At 45.7% G+C, this 18,720-nt stretch overlaps 1 protein-coding gene across 50 annotated transcripts in view; it reads left to right on the plus strand.

Moving 5' to 3' along the window:
• CELF2 (CUGBP Elav-like family member 2) overlaps window positions 1–18,720 on the plus strand; it is a 547,342-nt gene that overhangs the window by 380,963 nt on the left and 147,659 nt on the right. The window lies entirely within an intron of this gene.

Raw genomic sequence — 18,720 nt, forward strand, 5'->3', positions numbered from 1 at the left:
AATAATCTTTGCATAGACTTAGCGCTATATCATCACCTTGGAGACCAACTCTGTCCAGATTCCTTTAGCATGCTTTTTCCTCTTATGCATGTCTTCTTACCATCTAGTCGGGGTGGGAAAGAAATTCAATACCGTTTGTATTAAAAAGTGAATTTGCACTTACAGAAACAAGACATGAATCAAAACAGCTGCCCTTTGATATTCCAATTCCTCCAAATTTGGGGATACTGTTCTCCAGCCAAGTCCGATGTACAAAAGCCCTGGAGTAACTTGTGTGTATAAATGCACAGATTAATTTGGGTGGGGTAAAACATTACCCAAAATCATTATGTTAGGCAGAGTTGCTTGGGAAAATGTGTATAATGCATAGAAAATGTGTACATTAGGAGAAATTTGCTGGTGAGTTTTTCTGAGGGCTTTTTTAAAAAAAGGACTATTCAAACTGATGTGGAAATGTAAAGAACTGAGTTTTTTGTAAACTGCTCAGAGGTTTTACCACAAACATTTATTTATTTATTTAAAAGTAAATAAATACGTACTGGAAAAGTGAGCAACCAAGAGAAACCAAAATTGACAGATTCATCCATCGCTACTCCACCCCTCTTCCTTAGACTCCAGCTCCCATCTGCTACTCCCATCTGCCACCTGCTTCCCAGGATTCAAGCTTTGCCTAGAATTCAGGTTGTATTTATCATTCCCCTTAGCAAATAGGCTTAATCCAGAGAAGATTGATTGCAGGTGCAGACCTTTCTTTCTTTCTTTCTTTCTTTCTTTCTTTCTTTCTTTCCGTGTATCCGTGGCCTGCTAACGGAGGCAACCCTCCACCCAGTTTCCTTAAACACTATAGGGAAGGACTCAAGCGTCCAATCTTGCACACCCAAGACTTTCCCCCTGTTCCAAAGGCAAAGGATTTGCATCCCCTTTGTGTGTATGGAATGACCAGAACCTGCTGAAAACGGGGGAGAGACGTGTGTCCCACATTTGACCCAAGACCCTACGGCAGTGGCTGCCAACGTTCCCTGCATACCCAACATACTCTCTGGATCCTGATTGGACTTCAGATTCCATAAGCTCAAGCCAGCATGGTCAGGGTTGGTGGGAGGTACAGCCTATCAACATCTGGAAGGAACCCTATTGGCTAGCTCTGGTCTAGGGGGCGGAGGAGGATTTCCCAGCTCAACCAATAGTCTCGAAGATTCTTCTGCTCTTGGCAGCTGCCTCTGCTGCCTTTAGGATTGAGCTGGCTTTGATTGGACTTCATCTGGAACAGCCTTTCTCAACCTGTGGGTCCCCAGATGTTGTTGAACTACAACTCCCATCACCCCTAGCTAGCAAGGCCAGAGCTCAGGGATGATGGGAGTTGTAGTCCAACAACCCACAGGTTGAGAACCGCTGATCTAGAAGGCTGTGGGGAAGAAAAACGCTGTCTTCCATTCATGGGGGGATTGTTTTAGGAATCCAAAATAACAGTTTTTAATAACTTCCTACATTGGCATGATGCATAAAGAGTGGCGTGGGGAGAGGGAGGGAGCTTAATTTGGATTTAAATGCTTTTGGGCTATCAGCAACTTTCTCACATTTCCCCAGCAACCTGGTGAGAGGCATCAGCTGTTGCAATAAAACAGGGTGGATTTTATGGCGTTAATATGTGTTCGGTGGCGGCGTTTTAAAGTGTGCCTTAACAGCTGACACGTTGTAGAAATAGCTGCAATGTATCGGAACAGGAGTCTGTCACCAACAATGCCAAATATGTTAGACTTCACCTTGAGAGGTGTTGGTATTGTGAGATTTATTTATTTATTTGAAAGGATTTGGTGGAGGGGGGTGTCTTGCAAGGCCCTTTGAACTTGCTTAGAGAAGGGAGGTTTTCATTTATCGCTTGTCTGGGTCTCAGGACCACTCTAGACGCAGCGTTAATTGTGTGGATGCAGTTAATTGATGCGCAGTTTTTTTTAAACTGTGGGGAGAAGCAACAGTGGGACCACCGGCTGGAAAGGGAGGATATAACCCTTCTGTCTTGCTGTTGTCCCAATAAACCCACCACCAGCACCCAAAAGCTGCAATTTGCACAAGCTTCCACTGGTTGCAGTGGAGACAGCCTCCTAACACAAATAGCTGCTTCAGGGATGCCAGGAGCCCTGCATGATCAAGTCCCAGACCCATTTAGTCCACCATCCTGTTCTCAGCAGTCACGAAATTAAAAGACGCCTGCTTCTTGGGAGAAAAGCAGTGACAAACCTAGACAGCATCTTAAAAAGCAGAGACATCACCTTGCCGACAAAGGTCCGTATAGTGAAAGCTATGGTTTTCCCAGGAGTGATGTATGGAAGTGAGCGCTGGACCATAAAGAAGGCTGATCGCTGAAGAATTGATGCTTTTGAATTATGGTGCTGGAAGAGACTCTTGAGAGTCCCATGGACTGCAAGAAGATCAAATCTATCCATTCTGAAGGAAATCAGCCCTGAGTGCTCACTGGAAGGACAGATCCTGAAGCTGAGGCTCCAATACTTTGGCCACCTCATGAGAAGAGAAGACTCCCTGGAAAAGACCCTGATGTTGGGAAAGATAGAGGGCACAAGGAGAAGGGGACGACAGAGGATGAAATGGTTGGACAGTGTTCTCAAAGCTACCAGCATGAGTTTGACCAAACTGCGGGAGGCAGTGGAAGACAGGAGTGCCTGGCGTGCTCTGGTCCAGGGGGTCACGAAGAGTCGGACACGACTAAACGACTAAACAACAACAACCTGTTCTCAAAGTAGCCAGCCAGCTGCCTGCGAAGCCCAGAAACAGGGCCTGAGCACAACAGCACTTGTGATTCCCCACAACTGGTATTCAGAGGTATACACTGCTTTTGTTGGTAGAGGTAGTGCATAGCCAACAGTGCTTGTCTTGCCCTTCATGACTTTGTCCAACCCCCTTTTAAAGCAAGCTTCCATCACTATCTTATCTTATGGCAGAGAATTCCATCGTTTAATGGAGCCCCATTTACTCACTAGATAGTTATTGACTATGGGACCACAGCATGGAAGAAGAGTTACGCTCCCTTTCCGGTTATATCACTGCCACTTGACCTCCCTATAACTGCTACTTGCGTTTTCAGAAAACAAGCAAACCCTGCATGATAATTGCATTGAAACAATGAACGTCTAGTTTGGACTTGAGCCTTGAAGATGATTGTGCTTTAACAAGGGGGCTTCTAATCCACTGACATTTGAATGCATTCGGCCTTGATTCTCTTTTTCTGCTTCTGGAAAGTGGTGAATTGCAGAACAGCAGTCAGATTTAGCTGGTGTAGGTCGCTGTTTGAGGGCAAGAGGCATGAGCTGAAAGTCTCTTGGATCTCATGTCAGATACGAGTTCTCTGACATGTTGTCATACGTCAGCCTCCATGTCCCCCTCTGCCCCAACCAGCAGTATGGAGAGAACAATTCTATCCTGACTTGCAAAGCTATTGTAAGGATCAGTGTCTGAGCATACATTTTGAGCTTTCAGCACTTAGGAAGGAATCATCTTAATTATTTAGTGTTGTCTTGTTGTAGACAGGGCTTTTTGCAAGCACTGACAATCAGCAGAGTACTGTCCTGCTCATTGGGGCTTAAAGAAGCCCTTCCATGATGTTTTGATGCCCCCAACAATCAGCTGATTGGGTCACCTGGTGTCATTGTGACTTCGGTTAGTTAACAGGTGGCCAGTCCCATTCACCTTGGCTTGTAGGATGTGGGAAGACAAGGATCCAGCCTGCTTGCTGCGTCCAGTTCCCCACTTCTGTTGTAGGGCAACAGTTCAGTCTCCTGTTGCTCCATAAAATATCACCATACTGTAGCGACTAGAGCAAGGATGGGGAACCTGCAGTCGTCCCAGTGTTGGACTCCAACACCTATCACCCCCATGTTTGCTTATTGCAATGGGAAGGTGGGATGGGGATATTTTTGACAAATAAATAAATATGGGCTGCCCAGCCACTCTGTGACATCACAGAAGCCAAGCCAATGGCAGGCAGGTGAATTGTTGATCCCTTCTCCTGCCTAGCCGCATCTGTGCCATCAACGCAAATCAGCCACTCCCCTGCCGTACCCCAAAGCGGTGAAGATTTTGTTCTGGCATCAGGTGGCACTGTCTTTCTGCCATTAATTTATGTGCAGATGTACGGCTTTATTGCTTAAAGTGTTTTCGTTTGTCTTTCGTGTAGAAGTATTTATTTCAATTCTTACCTGAACGATTAACGAGGGCAGTTTTTCAGTGCCAGAAAATGCAGCTTCTTCGATATGGCAACACTGTGCATTTCTGCCTCTCCGCTCCCATTCACTAATAATATCAAGTAATAAAAATGAGGAATTTAAGAAAGAATCCTCCGTTATAGCAAAGATCTTCCCTTTGTGAGAGGGAGGGAGGGAAAGAAAGAGAGAGATTCTCTCATGGTTTGAAGCTTCCAGAGACAGGCTGTGGTTTTTAAGGTTTCAGATTTTTTTGCTGCCCTGGATTCAAAGCATACTAAAGGCTGTCCCTTAAAGTTCAAAGGCCTGCAAGGTTATGTCTTCGTCTACACAGAATTGTTTCAACTGAGGGAAAAGATTCCGACATTAGCTGCAAGATTTCTTCTTCTTTTAAGTGCCCCTTCTTTTCTTTTTCTTTTTTTTTTAAAATGGGGAAGCGGGGAGAAAAGCTTTTAAAAGAAAAAAGACACGTGCCACCATTAACAAGCTGAAAATGAAGCCGCTTAGATCAAACGCAGCTTGGAGCTGCATGTAACATGAACTAGATATGTGCGTCAACCCTTCCTGAATCGAAAAATCAGGCGGTAAGTCACATAGGAGTTTCTAATGCCGTGGTGGAGGCTAGGTTTCCCCAACCAGGTGCCCTCCAGATATTTGTTGGACAACAGCTCCCATTGCCCCTGCCCAGTGGCCACACTGGCAGGAGCTGATGGGAGTTGGAGTCTAGCAACATCTGCAGAGCACCAGATGGAGACAAGCCAAGGTAGAGAATGAAATGTTACATTTCCATCTAGATCAGTGGTTCTCAACTTGTGGCTCCCCAGATGTTGTTGGACTACAACTCCCATCACCCCTAGCTAGCAAGGCCCAGAGCTCAGGGATGATGGGAGTTGTAGTCCAACAACATCTGGGGACCCACAGATTCAGAACCGCTGATCTAGGTCTTCAGGTCTCCTGCTGGTGTTAGACTTTAATAGTATGCTCTAGTAAGAAATCCCCATCAATGATTGTGATACACACACACACACACACACACACACAGTCTGAGGCACGTTAGTGGGCAGTTCCCAAGACTGGATGGATGGGAGAGTTCCTGCTCCTGAGGGGCTAGCACTCCCTCTGAAGGAGCAGGTATGTAGCTTGGTGGTACTCCTGGACCCATTGCTGTTGCTTGAGTCCCCAGTGGACTCAGTGGTGTGAAGTGTCTTTTGCCAGCTTTGGTTGGTGACCCACCTATTCCCCTATCTAGACAGGGTTAGCCTAACATCTGCGGCCTGCACTCTGGTAACCTGTAGGCTGTTGTCGTTTAGTCGTGTCTGACTCTTCGTTACCTCATGGACCAGAGCATGCCAGGCACTCCTGTCTTCCACTGCCTCCCGCAGTTTGGTCAAACTCAAGTTACTAGCTTCAAGAACACTGTCCAACCATCTCATCCTCCCTCGTCCTCTTTTCCTTGTGGCCTCAATCTTTCCCAATATCAGGGTCTTTTCCAGGGAGTCTTTTCTTCTCAAGAGGTGGCCAAAGTATGGGAGCCTCAGCTTCAGAATCTGTCCTTCCAGTGAGCACTCAGGGCTGATTTCCTTCAGAATGGACAGGTTTGATCTTCCTGCAGTCCATGGAACTCTCAAGAGTCTCCTCCAGCACCATAATTCAAAGGTGCTGTAGGCTAGATTACTGCATTGTGTTATATATGGGGCTGCCTCTGAAGATGGTTTGGAAACTTCAGCTGGTGCATGATTCAGTGGCCCGGTTGCACACTGGGGCAAGATGAGTTGAGCATATGTTGCCAATTCTGGCCAATTCAATTGCACTGGCTGCCAATTACTTTCTGGGCCCAATTCAAAGTGCTGGTGCTGACCTATTAAGCCTTACATGGCTCAGGACTTCAATACCTTAAGGATTGCCTCTCCCCATACAAACTGACCTGGATCCTGAACTTATCACCTGAGACCCTTCTTGGTGTCCTCCCTTCCCGAGAGGTTTGGAGGGTGACAACACAAGAAGGAGCCTTTTCTGTGGTGGCTCCTCATCTGTGGAATGCTGTCCCCAGAGAGGCTCACCTGGTGCCATCATTACATGTCTTTAGGTGCCAGGCAAAAACATTCCTCTTTAGCCAGGCCTTTTGGCCATTAAACAATCTGTAGCCTTTTACATGCGAGTGGAATGTTATTGTGATTTGTTCTATGATTGCTTTATTGTATTTTATCATTATGCTCTGTATATTATGTTTTTAATGTTGTACACCACCCTGGTATCTTCAGATAAAGGGTGGTATGTAAATTGATATGATATGATGTGATTATTTGGGTAATAATATATTGCACATACTACTTAGGTCCTTCACTCTTGGCCTGTGACCAGGAACACCATCCCTCTCTTCCATTAGGCAGTGGGAATGGGACTGTCACTCTGCACATGCTCAGTGGTGTTCTTTGTGGTTCATAGAATCATAGACCTGGAAGGGGCCTCCAAGGTCAACAAGAACAACCTCCTGCCCCTGCTCAAAACCCACTGCTATGACATCCCTGATAGGTGGCCATCTCACATCTGCTTTAAAATCTGTTAATGGATAGTCCACCACTGTTTGAGACAGTCTTTTCCATAGCCAACCAGTTTATGCCATCAGAAGGGTTTCCCCCTCAAATGTTTAGTCTAAATCCTTCCTCCCCCTGATAATTTGCACCCATTGTTTCAGGCCCCCGCCCTTTGGAGCGACTGAAAAGAAATGTGGTCCTTAAAATATGTGAATATTATTGGATGCCACCAAGGGCTGAGTACAGAGCCCAGCAATGGAACCCATTGCTGAGCCTGTCACAAATGGAGCCCCGCCTTCTGACCAATAGATCTCAAGCATTCCAATGAGCTGGCATCGATGAGGATGTTACATTCTGCCTTGGGCTCATGGTCATCCGGACACCTGCCAGTGGTCTCCTAAGGATGCTAACGAGACAGGACTGATGGAAGGCGTCTTATTTAAGCCATTGGGAACCACAACTCTTTGGCTCAACGTCTGAGCTTCCTCCTAGCAACCAGCTAGGCTTCTTCTCCTCTCTCCTTATTATCTGCTATGGCATTTGAAATCTAATGGAGGCCTGTTCTGGTGCGGGTGGGAGATGGCAAGGGAGGGAGGGAATAACAAGGCAACTTTGCTGGCCACTCTGAATGCTTCTGTGTTCTTCAAGTTTCTCGGGGGTCTTGCCAGCCCGCGATAAATGTCAGCGTGGCAGAAGTGAATCTGATAGAGTTTGCCCTTTCGTTCCGCGCCCGTAACCCACAGTGCTTTGCCATAGAAGCTGATGAGCCATAAACTTCCCATTCATTATGCATTCAGTCCCGACAGTTCAGGAACCCGCTGAAAGCAGCGATTGTCCTATACGAGAAAAGAAATGTACATTAAAATTCCTCAAATACCTCCCCCCCCCACCCTTAACAGCTATTAGGCATTTAAAATTGTTTAATATAAGTGGCTTATTTCACAGAGAGCAAGGGTGGGGGGGGAGCAGATTCCAGCAATTTTGTCCTTGATATTCTCCTGCCCCCCTCCCCACATCTACGTGTAGCACTTTAGTCAAAATTTACATAATAATGGATAAGGAAGTGTTGTGGCACACGGAACCGGCATGCATTAGTCCTTCGCCGCTTTCCCAAAAGGCTTGAGAATGCAGCAGATTCAATCTAGGTCAAAGGGGGGTGGGAGGTAGAAAAGAGACCTCAATTTACGAGACAGAGAGGGCGTTTATAGCGAGCGCTTGTATTCGCAAGGGTATGAGGATGACAGAGTGAGGCTTCTTTGAAGGCGCTCCCTCGCGCAACGAAAGGCTGACAGGAAACAGCAAGTTCTGGCCAATTAACAGAAAATGCAGACATAACCAGAATGCAGAGCAAAATGGGAGTGCCGCAAGTTTAGTCGTCGGCTCCTACGAACTGGAGGTTCCCTCCTGCTGTTTGCTGTTGTGCAGATGAGAAGGTGCTTGCTCACAATTGGGAAGGGCCGTAGCTCAGAGGTAGCGATTCTGCTTTGCAGGCAGAAGGCCTCAGGTTCAAATCCTGGTGCCCGCAGGTAGGGCAGGGGTAGACAGTGCTGACCTGGGTGGGACAAGGCTTCAGCTTCCTATGTTCCCAACTCAGTGTGTGTGCTGCCAAATACAGCAGTCCTTTCCGGGGTATCAGGACAAAAGGAATGAGGAGGTGGAAGGGGAACCTAAACAGTTTTATTAAGAAATAAACAAGTGGCGCTGTGGGTTAAACCACAGAGCCTAGGACTTGCCAATCAGAAGGTCGGCGGTTCGAATCCCCGCAACGGGGTGAGCTCCCGTTGCTCGGTCCCTGCTCCTGCCAACCTAGCAGTTCGAAAGCATGTCAAAGTGCAAGTAGATAAATAGGTACCGCTCTGGCGGGAAGGTAAACGGCGTTTCCGTGCGCTGCTCTGGTTCGCCAGAAGTGGTTTAGTCATGCTGGCCACATGACCCAGAAGCTGTATGCCGGCTCCCTCGGCCAATAAAGCAAGATGAGTGCCGCAGCCCCAGAGTCGGTCACAACTGGACCTAATGGTCAGGGGTCCCTTTACCTTTTTAAACAGCAGGCATACAAAGCATAACATAAAACATACCTGACAGGGCCTACCCAGTCTCCCCTTCAGCTGTCCGGAGCCCCAGCTAGAGCAGCAGGAGAAAGATCCCGGCCGTCGGTCTCCCAACACCAGGTCCTTTCCACAATCTGGGCAGAAGCTGTCCTGGCCCCTCCCACCTATGGCTTTTATAGCCTGCCTTGATGTAATCAAATGCATCTGGCATGTCTCATGATTAGCCCAGGACCCTGAGATGGAACTAATACAAAGCGGCTGAGAGTCTCCCACTACCTGCAGCCGGGCATCCAGCCAAGCCTTGCAACACAGAAGAACCCAAGAAACTCCCGACAGGTGTGTGAAACACAAGAATCAAACTGGGGGTGTTAAAGGGAAAGGGACATGCCACCTAACTCCTCGAAATACAATTTTCTTCCGCATTTCCACTACAGTATGGTAAGAGGAAGAGGTAAGGCACTTTGAGTAGAAGCTGAGTCCCAAATTTGGAAGGATCTGTCCATGTCAGTGCCTCCCAGTTTATCATTTTCCCAGTCTTAAAATTCGGTTCTCTGCATTTCTGCGGTAATTTGTGACTTTTGTGTTCTTTAAAAACATCTTATGAATAATTCTTCGGCGTTTTAGTGCAAATTTCGCCTAATAAACACATTTTTGCAAGCAATTTTTTTCTAATGTAATGCATTTTTGCATGCTGTTTTCACTAATATATGCATTTTAATGTACGTTTTCTCCTAATATATTTACTTTTGTCAACATTGGTTGCATCACAAAATTCAGATAAGTGCGAATTTTGAAGGATGGCTGTGTTGCAGTTCTCGTGTTGTTTAAGAAAGTGCAAATTTGATAATTTAAACTGTAAATGAGAACTGAGTTGTCTTTCTCCCCCATCCCCAGCCATGAAGTAGCGTAACACCAGAAAGCTAGAAGGGACCATTTTTGCACAGTGCCTAGCTCAGGTGTAGTGAACCTGTGGCCCTCCAGAGCTTGCTGGACCCCAGCTCCTGTCTTCCCTAGCCACTGACTATTCTGGCAGGGTCTGATGGGAGTCCCATGCCATCTGGAGGGTTGCAAGTTCCACAACCCTGAACCGATTCTTGGGCTGAGGTATTGTTTAGGGTTGTTGTTTTTTGCTGGAGGTAGGGTTGCTGATGTTGGGTTTTTTTGTATCTTTATTTTAGATTTTGTTGTGATTTAATGTGGAAATTATTCAGTTTGATTTTGTATTTTTTTAATGTTTAATTTATTGCTCATGACTACTTTTGTTATGCTGTAGTCATGTATTTTTCCCCCCATGTTGTAAGGCAACCAGAGCATGGTTTGAACTGTGAAAAGGTGTCAAATAAAATTATGCACGTCTGATTCAGCATAATGCGGCTTCCAATGTTTCTGTATGACTCTGGTGGATATTTCCTTCAAAGCACCCAAGAGACCTCCAGCTACAAGATAATAATCTCCTAACTATTAGCTCCCAAGATTCACTCATTTCTAGGCCATTAACCAAGAACAAGATGGTGGACTGGAAGAGACATTGACCTGATGCAGTGGGTTCTGCTAATGTAACTGTCTAACTCATAGTAACAATTTCCAGACTTGCATCTATACATATAAATTATCAATGCAAATTTGATGCAAATCTGTGTCCCCTTCTTAATACTGTATCTTATCTCTTAGTATGTCAGTAGCATCTACAAGGGCTTTGAAATCATAAGGTGTGGTTTCCCATCAGGCTTGAACATGGATCTCTGTTTTTAGGGCAGGGCTTTTCAAACTTTCTACCCCTGAGAAAGTTTGGAGGTCTTTAAGCAGAGGCTTGACAACCATATGTCAGGAGTGCTCTGATGGTGTTTCCTGCTTGGCAGGGGGTTGGACTCGATGGCCCTTGTGGTCTCTTCCAACTCTATGATTCTATGAGGCTCACTTGAGATGGCTGAAAATTACTCTACCTAGTGGCAGGTAGAGGCATAGTTTGGCATAATTACAAGCAATTGCTGACATCAGATTCTACTGATATCTAATCCTCCTTTGGGAATTGTTAAATTCTTTACCCCAGAGTTGTCCTCATGGCAAGGAGCTCCAGAGATCAGCCTTCCTTGAGTTAAAACATTTTTTGCCCTGGAGGTATTATGACTCAACCTCCCCATGTTCAGCAGGATTGCTGATCTATAGCCTCTAAATGGAGAGAACCTTTTCTTGGCTATTTTCCCCTTCCCACCTCCACATGCCTATCAAAGTACTTTTATGGCCTAGGATCCTCGTACCTACGGGACCGCCTCTCCTGGTATGTCCCATGGAGGACCTTACGGTCTTCAAACAAAAACATATTGGAGGTCCCGGGCCACAGGGAGGTTAGGCTGGCCTCAATCAGAGCCAGGGCTTTTTCAGCTGTGGCCCCGATCTGGTGGAACGCTCTGTCACAAGAGACTAGGGCCCTGCGGGACTTGACATCTTTCCACAGGGCCTGCAAGACAGAGCTGTTCCACCAGGCCTTTGGCAAGGCACAGTCTGACCCCCTCCTTTAGTAATCCTCACAGAACTCTAGCCCAATGGTTGCCATTAATTTGATTTTGAATTGATTTTAGAATGAATTGATTTTAGAATGCTGTACTACTTTTATTGTTGTTAGCCGCTCTGAGCCCAGCTTCAGCTGGGAAGGGCAGGATATAAATAAATTATTATTATTATTCTATAATTTTGTCTGCTGTTCTCCTTTCACATTCCACTTTTACCTTATTCCCCACTCCCAGAGAAAACTTCCACTCCCTCCCTCCCTCCCTCCCTCTCTTTTTATATTCCCTTCTTCCTCCTGTAACAGCTTTCTTGTCATACTCACATCCTTTCTGTTCTCTGTTTAATTATAAATATGATAATTGGTGCTTTTTTCCCTTAAAAAAATGTTTAGGGGTACTCTCATTTTCCTACTCATATTGAAATACTGCCCCTCAATGAGGCCAAACTTAGATTCACAAAATGTTTAGAGGTATGCGTCCCCCTGCGTCCCACCCCCGCACCCCGAAAAAACACTCATGATAATAAATACTAACCTTTTGATTGCTCTCTCATTTCCCATTGCCCTCTTTCTGCCTGCCCACAAACCTCTCTGTCTTCCATCAACCTTTACTCAGCACGCAGGACCTTTCTGGTGTGGGCATTGGCCCAGTCCCAAAATTATGGCATGGTTAGGGGGCCAGGCTGGCCTATGAGGTTGTGGGTCCAGGCCCACCATTTGAGAAACACTGTCCTAGAATTCAAACACCATGCACAAGTCTCTGCTAATTGCGACCCAATTTATTTCATAAACCTGTTTCCCCAGGATGCCATTTCCCTGAGCATGCTCCTAAATTAAACGTCCCAAATATTACTCTCCGTGGATCCTGTGTAAAAGAAAGGGGGGAAAAGGCTGTTCTTTTTATACCTGAATTCCTTTTTTAGCAATTGAAAGGGGAGGTCTTGGGGGAAGGCAGCCCTGCCAGGTTCCCTGCTTTGCATCTCGGATTCAGCTCGCAGCCTGCAAGACGAGCTTGCGGTTTTCTGCGAGGTTGCATCGATCGCTTCCCTTGCAGCTGTCCCAACTGGCTTGTGCTTGGCAAACGTCTTCATGTGTCAACAGCTGTGTGGCATGAGATTTCCACCCCACCCCCCCCATAAATGCTGACCCCGTTCGGTCATAAGGGTGGCATCTAAAATGGCGCAGGAGGTGCGGAAAGGTGCATAATATCTGGACCCAAGCCCTGTTTTGACTTGAAAACTTGCTCAGATTCAGTCGCTTTGACAAGCTGCCAACACCCCTCACTTGAGATTCTAGGCTTGTGTGAAGCCAGCACCTGCTCTGCTTGCAAATGTGGATGCGAAGGGGAATTTCATTCACAGAAAGGAATGCAGGGGGGGAGAGAGCGCACACACGCAGAACTTCACTCATTTACCCTTCCAGGGCCATCCATTCCTTGATCTGTCAGCCCCTTAGAATTCAAAGGCAGCCTTTAAAGGAATTTTCAATTCATAACATGATGACTCTGTTGCTGTCCTGAATGTGAATGTATCTTGAATTGAATTTGTCGACTGGGATTCTGGTTGGGGGTTTTTTTTGGGGGGGTTGCTAAAAGAATAGGGAGAGCTCAATCATCAGATAATCATTAGAACCTTTCTTCTTTTTCTTCTTTTTTGGAGGAGTTTATTAGGCTAGAAGCAAAAAGCGGCTTCTGTACACTTTTCCTTTGAAAGTTGTCAGTAGCCTTTGAAGATTCACAGCGATAAGATCTTGTTACTCCTATCCCGTGTTGTCAAGGTTTCAATGCCAGAAGCAGGTTTTGGTGCGCGCACGTGTGTGTGTGTGTGTGTGTGTTGTTCACAACTTAGGAGAGCCCCAAAGTCATTCAGGGGGGCTGAAAATGACAGGTGTTGAAAGATTGGACTGCAAATTTTGCAGCTGCTGATGCTTATAACTTGACAGAGCTCATTGCACTAAAAAGCTTCCCCTACCACCCCCCCCCCCTTTTTCCCCTTAGACCTTGTTCATACCATTCATCACTTGGTTATTGTCATGCACTGCCAGGGATCAAACTGGTAACGCTGTGCTGTGTGCTGAGACCTCACGGTCACAGCATGGAGTATTTCCCTAGACCAGAGAAGGGCACCTTCCTTTTTCTGTCAAGGGCCACATTCCATCAAAGGTAATCTTTGGCTGGACCATAAAGAAGGCTGATCGCCGACGAATTGATGCTTCTGAATTAAGGTGCTGGAGGAGACTCTTGAGAGTCCCATGGACTGCAAGAAGATCAAACCTGTCCATTCTGAAGGAAATCAGCCCTGAGTGCTCACTGGAAGGACGGATCCTGAAGCTGAGGCTCCAAGACTTTGGCCACCTCATGAGAAGAGAAGACTCTCTGGAAAAGAGAGTTGGGAAAGATGGAGGGTGCAAGGAGAAGGGGACGACAGAAGACGAGATGGTTGGACAGTGTTCTCGAAGCTGCCAACATGAGTTTGACCAAACTGCGGGAGGCAGGAGTGCCTGGCGTGCTCTGGTCCATGGGGTCACGAAGAGTCGGGCACGACTAAACAACAACAACAAAATGCAGTGGGTGGGGCTGATGGACCACCTCATTTCTCCCTCTTTGCTACCCCTTCTCTCTTTGTTACCCCCTCTCCACCTTCATAGCAGAGATCTGAACTGATCTCTTGCAAAGGGCTTCCACCTGCACTCTCCTTCCATCGTTCCATCTGCTTTCTTTCTCCCTCCCCCTGCCCAAAAAGATAATTTCCCCTGTGACCAGAGTCCCCCTACCCCATGTGAAATTTGACGAAGGCGTGCATTAAATGAGGCTGAGGAGCACAGCTTTCCTTCTCCTGCTCAAGGCACAGGATAATTCCCAGGTTCTGGGGTGACCCAGGCTGGCCATCAAGTCTCTTCTCCTGGTTGGGCTAGAGAAGAATCCTCCTGCTCAAGTTGGGACTTTGCTTGGAAACATGAATCCTTCATGGCTCTGGCATGTTCTCCAGTTCTGATCTCCCTGCTCTTGGCACACGGATCAGCTCAGTTTCTGGTTCCTTGCTCTTATTGGGAAACATGGCAGTTGTTGTTATTAGCCCACCATCCTTCCAAGATCATAGAATCATAGAATCATAGAGTTGGAAGAGACCACAAGGGCCATCGAGTCCAACCCCCTGCCAAGCAGGAAACACCATCAGAGCACTCCTGACATATGGTTGTCAAGCCTCGGCTTAAAGACCTCCAAAGAAATATTAAAATACAGTGATGCATCAAACATTAAAAGCTTCCCTAAACAGGGCTGCTTTCAGATGTCTTCTAAAAGTCTGGTAGTTCTTCTTCTCTTTGACATCTGATGGGAGGGCGTTCCACAGGGTGGGTGCCACTACCGAGAAGGCCCTCTGCCTGGTTCCCTGTAACCTCACTTCTTGCAGTGAGGGAACCACCAGAAGGCCCTCAGCACTGGATCTCAGTGTCCTCAGCTTCATGGCTGAGTGGGAATTTGGACCCTAACCACTGCGCCAAACTCAAAACTGCTTTACATGTGCATTTTTAACACCGTGTCAAGCCATGGCTGACTTGAGTGAACAGGTTGTCGGCAGTTCAGACATCTTTTTTTTTTAAAAGGAAGCCCAGATAAGCTTCTTTTAATAGTTTAATTAACTAAGGGTGCCCATTATCCAAGAGCTCTCTCTCTAGTGTGTATGTGTGTGGGTGTTTGTGAAGTACAGCTTTTTATCAGAGATCTAGAGGAATTGAATCTCCGTGTCTTACAGTACAGGCTGGCCTCATCTGCACCTCCTAGAATAAATGTGCAGCCTAGATCTTAGGAATCCACCTAGTTTTCTGCTGCCTGAATATTCTGACACAGCCCCAAGCTCACAATGCATTGAAAAATAGTTTAAATGGTTTAAATAGTTTTTTTAGCGGCAGCTAAAAAAGCCAATGCAATTCTGGGCTGCATCAATAGGAGTATAGCATCTAGATCAAGGGAAGTAATAGTGCCACTGTATTCTGCTCTGGTCAGACCTCACCTGGAGTACTGTGTCCAGTTCTGGGCACCACAGTTCAAGAAGGACACTGACAAAGTGGAACGTGTCCAGAGGAGGGCAACCAAAATGGTCAAAGGCCTGGAAACGATGCCTTATGAGGAACGGATAAGGGAGCTGGGCATGTTTAGCCTGGAGAAGAGGAGGTTAAGGGGTGATATGATAGCCATGTTGAAATATATAAAAGGATGTCACATAGAGGAGGGAGAAAGGTTGTTTTCTGCTGCTCCAGAAAAGCGGACACGGAGCAATGGATCCAAACTACAAGAAAGAAGATTCCACCTAAACATTAGGAAGAACTTCCTGACAGTAAGAGCTGTTTGACAGTGGAATTTGCTGCCAAGGAGTGTGGTGGAGTCTCCTACTTTGGAGGTCTTTAAGCAGAGGCTTGACAACCATATGTCAGGAGTGCTCTGATGGTGTTTCCTGCTTGGCAGGGGGTTGGACTCGATGGCCCTTGTGGTCTATTCCAACTCTATGATTCTATGATTCTATGGTGTGTTTTCAGAGAAAATGCATTTTTTTATAAAAACATGTATTCAAATATATGGTTAAATCCTGCCTTCCATGTGAATTTTTATTTTTATTACTTTTATTTTTTAGAAATGCAAACTATTATGGAACCAGGACAGAACAGACTTGCAAGTAAACACATCTGAAAGTGATATTTGCCTATCCCTAAAAATAGATGAGCTATATTTAGCCATTCATATTTATAGTATAGCTCATTTATGAATTTTCCACTCTCCGAGATACTGTTTTGTATAACCTTCCATCATAGTTGTGGTGGTTGATTTGGTTAGGAAACGGAACTGGGGTATCTGCTTGGGTTTGTGGTATCGCTTGAGTTGATTTTATTTTATTTTCTTATTTTTTAAACAATCTTTATTAAACATATTTCACAAAATTATATAACAATATACTATATTACAATTTGTATCTCATCCCATACAGCAAAAAAATTAAAAATACAAGAAATTTTAAAAAGACCTAAAATAGGCTTCCGATTGTTCTCAAAAAAACTAAATTACACTCGTTATATTTTACACAGTATCATATTATTATATTATTTTCTTAAGTCATTGGGGGGGCGGAGAAAAGAAAAAGAAAAAAGAGAGATTAAATAGAAACATTAAATTAACATATATTATCTAAACATTGCAAGACTCATTCAAGATCTGCCAGGAGGTTTTTGCTGCCACAGTAATTTTTCAGATATTCCTTGAATATAATCCATTCTTGGTTTACTTTTTGCGTCGAATACCCTCTTACCCTCCCTGTCATTTTAGCCATTTGCAGATATTCTAACAGTTTAACTTGCCATTCTGATTTTGTAGGTGTAATTTCATTTTTCCAATATGTTGCAATTAAAATTCTGGCTGCGGATGCCGCATACATAACAAAATTGAGTCAATTTTAAAGGATGAGAAGCGAGGAGGAGGAACACAAGCTTGCCTCTGCAAACTTTGGCCTGTTGCATTCACACATTGCACTTTAGGGTGGACAGGTGCTCTCAGAAATTTGCCTGTTAAATTGTGGGTGGTCATATCAGACGACACAGCGATTCTTCAAACAGCTCTTGTTTATTCACAGGCCAGAACAGAACTGAACTGAAGGGTTCAGCCAGCCTGCTTATATAGAGCTCCACTAGAACGCAACAGTAACCATTTTTGCTAACTACCCAATCACTGAACGTCACTTTCAATCCCTTATTTGCATATGTGGACCTGAGTGAAAACTATCTACAGTATCCCCCTGCTGGCCCAGGGGGAGAACTTCAGTACATGACATTACCCAGAATGAGGATGTGGCCCTTAGCTGAAAGGGGTTTCCTGAGCCCCATTATCATTGCTTTAAGCACGCCATAAACAAAGGTTTGCATGCACAGGGTATGTGCCTGTATTTATATATATATATAAAGGGCTTTTTTTCAGCCAGAACTCGCTGAAACGGAGTTCCGGCACCTCTCAGGTGAGCGCCATTGTCATTATAAGAGAACAAAGGAGGTGTTTGTGGTGAGTTCCAGCACCTCTTTTTTCAAGAAAAAGAGCACGGGTATGTAGGAAGCTGACACTCCCCAGGATCTGGTTAAATACAGTGGTACCTCAGGATGCGAACGAGATCCGTTCCGGAGCCCCGTTCGCATCCAGAAGCAAACATAAGTAGCGACGGCACATCTGCGCATGCGCACGCCGCTTTTTACCGCTTCCATGCATGTGCGTGATGTCATTTTGAGTGTCTGCGCATGCGCGAGCGGTGAAACCCAGAAGTAACGTGCTCCGTTACTTCCGGGTTGCTGCGGAGCACAACTCGAACACGCTCAATATGAAGCATATTCAACCCGAGGTATGACTGTAGTTATCTGACCATTCAGAAACAAGATTTAGAGTCTGGCGCCAAGAGTCTTCTCACATGTACCCATCAGTATAAATTTGCCATTCGTGTAAAATGGGAAAGATTGATATCGGAGAGAGAAAGAGAAGGCTCTTAAGAGGCAGAGAGAGAGAGATAGCAAACCTCCATTCAGAAGGTACAATCTTTGACTGATTTAATGATCCTTTACTGATGCTGATAATGATTCTTAAAGGGCTGAAATAATTGCCAAATGGTCTCTCTTGTCAACTGTGAAAATTTAAGGGTGAGTCTGTTTGCATCCGTTACTTAGAGGCCTTCCTCCTGACAGCTCCCCGACAACGTTCCCTGTTCAGCACAACTGCAATGCCAGCTCTCAGCACGTTTCCAGGGCGCCATGATGAATTTCCGTGTATTACAGTGGCAGAAACATGGCTGTTGCTGTTTGCATTAGGAAGACGCAGTCGGTCGCTGCTTTCTTTATTGCAGACCTTTCCTGGGTAAATTGCAGGAGGAAAACGGTTCCAGCATGGGAGGGGCAATGGCTGAGTTGGGGCCCACAGGAAAGGTAGAATCATAAAATTGTAGCGTTGGAAGGGGACCTGAGGGTCATCTAGTCCAACCCACTGCAATTCAGGAATCTCAACTAGAGTGTACATGGCGGCTGGCCATTCAACCTGTACTTAAAAACCTCCAAAGAAGGAGAGTCTGTCACTTCTCGTGGGAGTCTGTTCCAGAGTTGAACAGCTCTTACTGTTGGAAAGGTAGCTGTGAGATAAATTGGGACTAGGTAATGGACCCCTGGACGGTTAAGTCCAGTCAAAGGTGACTATGTGGTTTTGGCACTCATCTTGCTTTCGGGCCAAGGGAGACAGCGTTTGTCCACAGACAGCTTTCCAGGTCATGTGGCCAGCAGGACTAAACCACTTCTGGTGCTACGTGATGGAAACCAGAGCACATGGAAATGCCATTTACGTTCCTGCTGCAGCGGTACCTATTTATCTGCTTGCAATGGCATGCTTTCAGGAGTTCACCCCGTCG

Source organism: Podarcis liolepis, assembly GCF_965112155.1.
Source record: "Podarcis liolepis genome assembly, chromosome: 10".
NCBI lineage: Eukaryota > Metazoa > Chordata > Lepidosauria > Squamata > Lacertidae > Podarcis > Podarcis liolepis.